Raw genomic sequence first — 6,456 nt, 5'->3', positions numbered from 1 at the left:
CCCATGCAACGTGGCACTGGCGGGGCTTCACCCCCTCGCACTCTTCCTCTCCTCAGCCTGAGCCACGCCGTCCCCGCTTTCACAGCCCTGTTCTCTCCGCGAGCCCAGACCCTTCTCATCCATCCCTCTTCTGACTCTTCCCAGCTCAAGCGTCCTGCTCCTCAGTCTGCTCCTGTCATCGCGCTCTTGGACACGGGACAGCAGCTATCCCCACCCGGCATTAGCCACCAGCCACCCTCCTGTCTTTGCTTTAGCCACCTTTGAGCAGGTGCAAGAAGCAAAAACACTTCCCCAAGACGATCACCTTCATGAGATTGCGTCCTGTCGTAACGAAACAGACACGCCAAGCTTTTTGTGTTGGGGTGACTCCTTTGCTCTTCCAACATTTCGAAGGACAATTATCTCTGATCAGAAAAGCATGATTACAATTTCAACAAAGGTACTTTCACTTTCAGAAATAATGTTTTTACCAATATATTTGTTCAAAAATCCAGCATGTGAGAAGTTTGTGTAACTCTGACAAAGCTGCAGGCCATCGGACAATTACCTCAGCAAAACGGTAGTGGGAGGCAATGGGAGCGCTTAAATCCCACTGGAAATATCACCAATACACAAAAAGTCACAGAAACCACTGCTAGCAGACAAGTCAACAGTTGTTTTATTTCCACCTCAGCCCAATCCCATCCTGAATGCACAGTAACACATTGCTGAGAAGCTCCATTCGCAGAAGGAACTTGGATGGGCTCCCCATCTCACTGAAAATTATGGATATTTTCCACTTACACGCGCAAGGCCAAGATCTCATTCCTGGGAACTGGTGACACTAGAAGACTGAACACAAGAATCAATTGCATCTGTGCTTCCAAAATAAACAACAGCACAATACCTTCCAGCTGAAGGGATTTGGCCTGCACCCCCTGGACCTCTGCCTTCAGCACTGTGGCCAAAAGCTGTGTTAGCTGGTAAAGATTTCTTGGCTTTTGGGGTGGATTAAAAAATATAAAAGTTTGCTGCTTTGCTGAGGGAACTGCTCAGCAGCTGCACGTGACATTTCCAGGCAGATGCGTGAGACAGGCACAACATTTGGAACTCAACTGGAAATGCCGTGCAAGCATCAGAAGAGCAGGGGGTAACACCCCGGCAGCAGCAGGGCCCAGGTGGCACAGCTGGGAGAGGTAAAGCACGTGGAGAGCACATGTGAAAGGAGCAGGGGCAGGGTGGGAGAACACAGCTTGGACATGCACTCCCAAAGCTTTTTTTAATCATATCCACTACTGCCAGGTATTCCAGGCAGAACATTAACACTGAAGCAGTACAGACATCACCAGATTTTATTTTTCTTTCAGAATCAGGTCACAAAGCCCAAAGTTTCTATTTTAAGTCTTAGGAACTCATACTCCTAGGACAACTACATCATCTTCGAGACAGGGTAGTGACAATGGGTTACTGATTAGTTTTAAGGCTTAATGTCAAGGATTTGGGGATGAGGGAGTACATAAGAACTGTGAGAATGTTTGGAGGTCAGATTGTACTCATGGTGCCTGCGCTGGTATCTCCAACAAACGCCCCGGAGCCCAGCTTCTTGTACATTCATGTAACAGGAAACCCAACCTACAGATCTGCCACAAATTGACCTCTCGAAGCCAAGATATTTTCGGTTCCGTTACCCCCCTTGATACAAATGTTTCCAAGATTTGTTTCTGCCCCTTTTCCCTGAAAATACTCCTGCAGAGGCAGAATCCCAGGTGGACACACCAGTGCCTGCCCTGTCAGTGCCATGTTCCCAACGATGCTCTGTGTGTTCTGCTCTCATGGTCAAGACCCAGTGCTCCATCAGACAAAACAACTTCAGAAAATCTTCCTTCCAGGTGAATTCAGTGGAGATTTTCAGGCATGGTTCATTTGCTGGTGTTTTTTTCATCTTTTTCCACAAATAAGCTGCAATACCCATATATAGCAAATATATAGCAATTACGACTTAATTCAAACTGTGCCAGTGTCCATATGCCATATCTCGACATTTTTACATTGATTTTTAGACCTTGCATCACTTTTTTACCAGCTTGTCCTTAATTTCACACAGTAAAATTTCCCTTAAAAATGAACCCATGTGTTTCATAACCTCTGGCTGCAGGCTTGGCAATATAGAGAGGATGATGTACTGTGAGTACTTACCACGTCACTGCACTCACACCGAAAGAACTGGGTACCGTAAAACTGAAATCTATGTTCAAATAGTCAAGTGCTCTTAAAAGTGACCATGAAATCTTTCGTGAGCCTCCCATCTCCTGCTCCATTCTGCACATCCATGACTTGTTAGCACACGGCATGGCAGCAAGCCCTGGGCTGCTCACCATCCCAAACGAGGGCAGCTTTGACAATTTGGATAAAGTTCAGCAAATTTCGCACTGGCAGGAACAGGTGTGAGAGTGTGTAGGGGGAAAGAGAATGTGCAAGACACCCAAAAAGGCAGACACACGCTTGATAATGTGATTTCAGACAAAGATACTATTTTAAAATTTGACTTGTATTCTGAAGAGTAATTTTACTTAAATTTAAATAACTGGATTTGAAAAGAAATGGAAGGAGTTGTGCTTAGCTGTTGCCATTGCAAAAATCTATTCTGGAACATGCTGAGCTATGAATAACACCACAGAAAAGTCGTAAAATGCACAGCTCAACGCCAAATTGCAGTTGGAAGACTGAAAATTAATCAACAGACTATGAGAACTCCAACTCATGATTTAAACCTGATTTCATTTACACCAACATAACACAACTGATTTCAGTAGAGGTGGAACTTATTTACATGAGTCTAAGAACTTAAAATCAGAAATGTTAACAATGAGGAGAGTAGGTCTTCAAAGTAAGAAACTCTTGTTTCTCTACAAAAAATCCCAGCCCTTTAAAAACTGGTTTTAGACTTAAAAAGGTTATTAAGAGCAGAAAATAAGACTAGATACTGCACTGCAAACTAAATTCTGGCCAGAAAAATGAGGCATTTTCAACAAAAATCATAGACTGTTCAGACTATCACAGGTTCAAAAAAGGCAGGTTTCAAACTTCATCAATGTTCTTCTTAACATCTCAATGTTCATGGTGGGCTGGCAAACACAGCTTCAAAGCTTTTCCTTCCAAATCAGCCAGTGCTGCAACACAGAGTATCATGAACCTGCAGGGACTCAGATTTACGGGGTTTTTGCCTAAAAGCTTTAGCACCAGTATTTTCAGTTTAGCTACAAAGCAATGAGTGACCGGCTGCTAGAACACACCACAGTGTGGTTAACCTTGGTCCTTTCTCAGGAAACAACGGGACTGGATGCTGTTAAGATCTGGGGTGGTTTTTCACAGTTCAAAGCCAAGAATCACTTTTGAGTTAAATTAACCTTAAACCAACAAGCCAATTTTAGTTTCAAACCAAGGTTTGTAAGTCTTAGCTAAATGCAGTTACTGAAGATTCACAGATACCAGAGTGAAAGAGCAGATAATAAAACAAGGTTTTAATCTTTTAATAAGATACAAACAGAGCAAATCTAAACACAACCTTCCTGCAAGGTACACACAGCATAAAACAGCCTTGAAGAGAATTCTTGTAGAAAACCATATTCTATTTCAGGCTTGCCTAAATAAATCAGGGGAATTTGTGCAGCGCTCCTCACTTTGAACTCACAGAAAGCTCTGACTCACTCCTTTGTAATACTTTCTAGTATAAGGAGGTTCACAGGGTCAACTTTTATCCCTGATCTTGTGGAACATTCCTCAGTACCTCCAACTCCAGCAGCTTTATGTGTGCCAAAATGCAGACTGCAAAACTCTGGCAGCAAACTTAAACATGCAGAAACTGAATTACAGGCTGAGTAACTCCTGTAGTGCTCCTACCTCACATTACTTACACCTATATCTCTTCATAAATTGCACCCAGAAAAAAAAACCAAGACCAAGTATTTCAAAACTTGAAATTTTAAGTGTGATTGTGATTTTTTTACAGTTCTATGCTCTTTCCATCTGACAGGGAAGAAAACGTTTCTTTAGATTAGTGTTAGACGTGCATTTTAAGTTTGATAATAACCTTACTGCTAAACCAGTGTTACTTTTTTTCTTCAACTTTGTTCTATAAAGAATAAAGAATTGTATTTTCTTTTTATACTGCCTTTAAATTTCAAAGGCAAATGTCATTTTTTTTTAACCTACAGGACTTAAACCCAGCTTTCAGAAAACAAAGCAGTACCATCAATTAAGTCTTGAGGTAAAGAAATATGGTTTTCAATGAGTAATTTCACAGCAATAAACATCCTGAGTAAAATATTCATATATTCAGCTAGAAATGAAATAAGAAATCATCAACAGAATCTTACAAGCATTCTAAGCCCTTCTGGACTACACATAGGTTGGACTGACTGGGGGGTGCAGTAAAGAAAACGCAGCTTTTGTGCAATGCTCAGTCTGGTATGAACCTGAAGGTAAAAAAAAAAAAAAAAAGATACTTAACACATGCTTTCAACACCCACTTGTAAATACTAAAACAGGTATAGACAACAGAAATCAAAGATTTTTGCAATACAGGGAAATATTAAAAATGATACCTGAGGTCAGTGTGTTTCTGCTAAGAACCAGATACAAATACAATAGACTTGTCTCCTGGTGCATGAAAACCAAGTACAGCTCCGTTGACTAGAAACATAATTAAAGAGAGAAACACAGCAAAATGGGGTATGGAAAATGAGCAATGCACGGCCCTAACAATAACTGAATCAGAACTCACAATTCTAGCATCCATATGCACTTCCTACAGTGACAGTAATTATGAAGGAATGCCCGTTTCTACAGCCTCAGTAAACTCAGACTTACCTGGATCCCTCTAACAAGTATCTTGCAATTTGTCTTCCTCTACTCACAAGTCACAGACAAGAGAGACTCCAGAAATACATTTCAGTAAGACTGCTGTAGAAGCATTTCAAGGAAATATCAATTTCTCAGTCATGCAGCTTATCAGACACTTGGCACTAGATACTGTGACCTTGGAACATGAATTCAAAGCATTATGTCACATACCTTGGCAAATTTCTATGCATACATCTTGTAGGACAGTTTCTGTGTTCTTCCATAAAAACCCACAGAACAAAAAGGTGCTGCAAGGAACTGTTTTGGAAGTCAACGTGAACACAGCATCACCTTGTGTATTGGCCTTAAGTCTTCAAAATGCAGCATATACTCAGCAGTATCTGTTCATCCTCTGACCTCGGGTATTGACCATTTCAAAATGTATCAGCAATACACATGAGCAGCTGTTACATTTCTGGAACAAGGTCTTGTTATATGCATACTGCAAGTTTATATCCATTAGTTCCCTTATGAAAATGTCCATTGTAAGTGATTAGAGAGATGTTTCTGGACCTTCGTACCCTTGTTCCATAGAGTACATAAACCCAAGTAGGAGGCAAGATTCACCTAGGAATAGTATCCTAGAAACATTCACATTTTATTTTTCTTAAGTCTGAAATCAGCCACGTTTCTAGACAATGTCACAAACTCCTCCTACAAAACCACAGCATGTACCTGTAAATGACAGAAGCCCCAATTCACACCAAGATAGCAAGAGTTCAGAAAATATTTCACCTCAGCTTTCCCTGAACATTTGCAAATATACAGAACAGATTTATTCTGTACAGAACACAAGCTTTGCAATTTACCAAAGTAAGGAGGAAGGCATAAACGTTTCCAGCCTTTGACTGTACAAGAGGGATCTGGTACAGCAGCTGTAGGATGGAACAGCAGCTCGAAGCAGATGAGTCCAAGGTGTATTTGTGTAGACTCCTTGTGCTTTCAGGTGCAAGTAAAACTCAAGTAGAAATGGTGCTACAAAGGTCTATTGCAAAACTAAATAGTCCTTTTAAAAACTAAGAGGGTGATTTTCCCCCCAGTCAGTACCTGAGTTGGAAGATTTGGAACAAGCAATAAATTGTACCAATTGGTCTTTCCCACCACACTTGACAACGAAGCATTAAAGGAAACAAATCATTTGTGGAGTGAAAAAGATCTGCCCCATTGAAAGGAACAAAAAACCCATGAAGAGCATTTTTCATGGAACAGCAGCCCAGTAATAATTCCCCATTTATTAAGGTCAAAGAACTAGCTACTCAAATGGAGGACAGCAGCTTTTCATCATCCCCTGTGATATTTATACTTCTACAGAGTTGGCTCTAGTAAGTCAGTTTCAATCCAGGAAATGTGAGCATTATCCAGTGTTTCATGTGGTAGACCTACAGTTCTTATTCAACTCTCATCCATCTCTGTTCCAGAAGCTGTCAAGCATGGGAAGACGTTCAACAAGCAGCTCTGCGTATCTGAAACTACTTCAGTTATACAAACAAAAAGGTCAATATAGACACACAACAGAATGCCAAGCTAAGAGGTCTACATTAAGCAAAAGTCTACAAATTCAGATGCTTAATGCAA

Source organism: Corvus cornix, chromosome 6, assembly GCF_000738735.6.
Source record: "Corvus cornix cornix isolate S_Up_H32 chromosome 6, ASM73873v5, whole genome shotgun sequence".
Classification (NCBI taxonomy): Eukaryota; Metazoa; Chordata; class Aves; order Passeriformes; family Corvidae; genus Corvus; species Corvus cornix.
Note: the sequence above shows the minus strand (reverse complement) of the source record.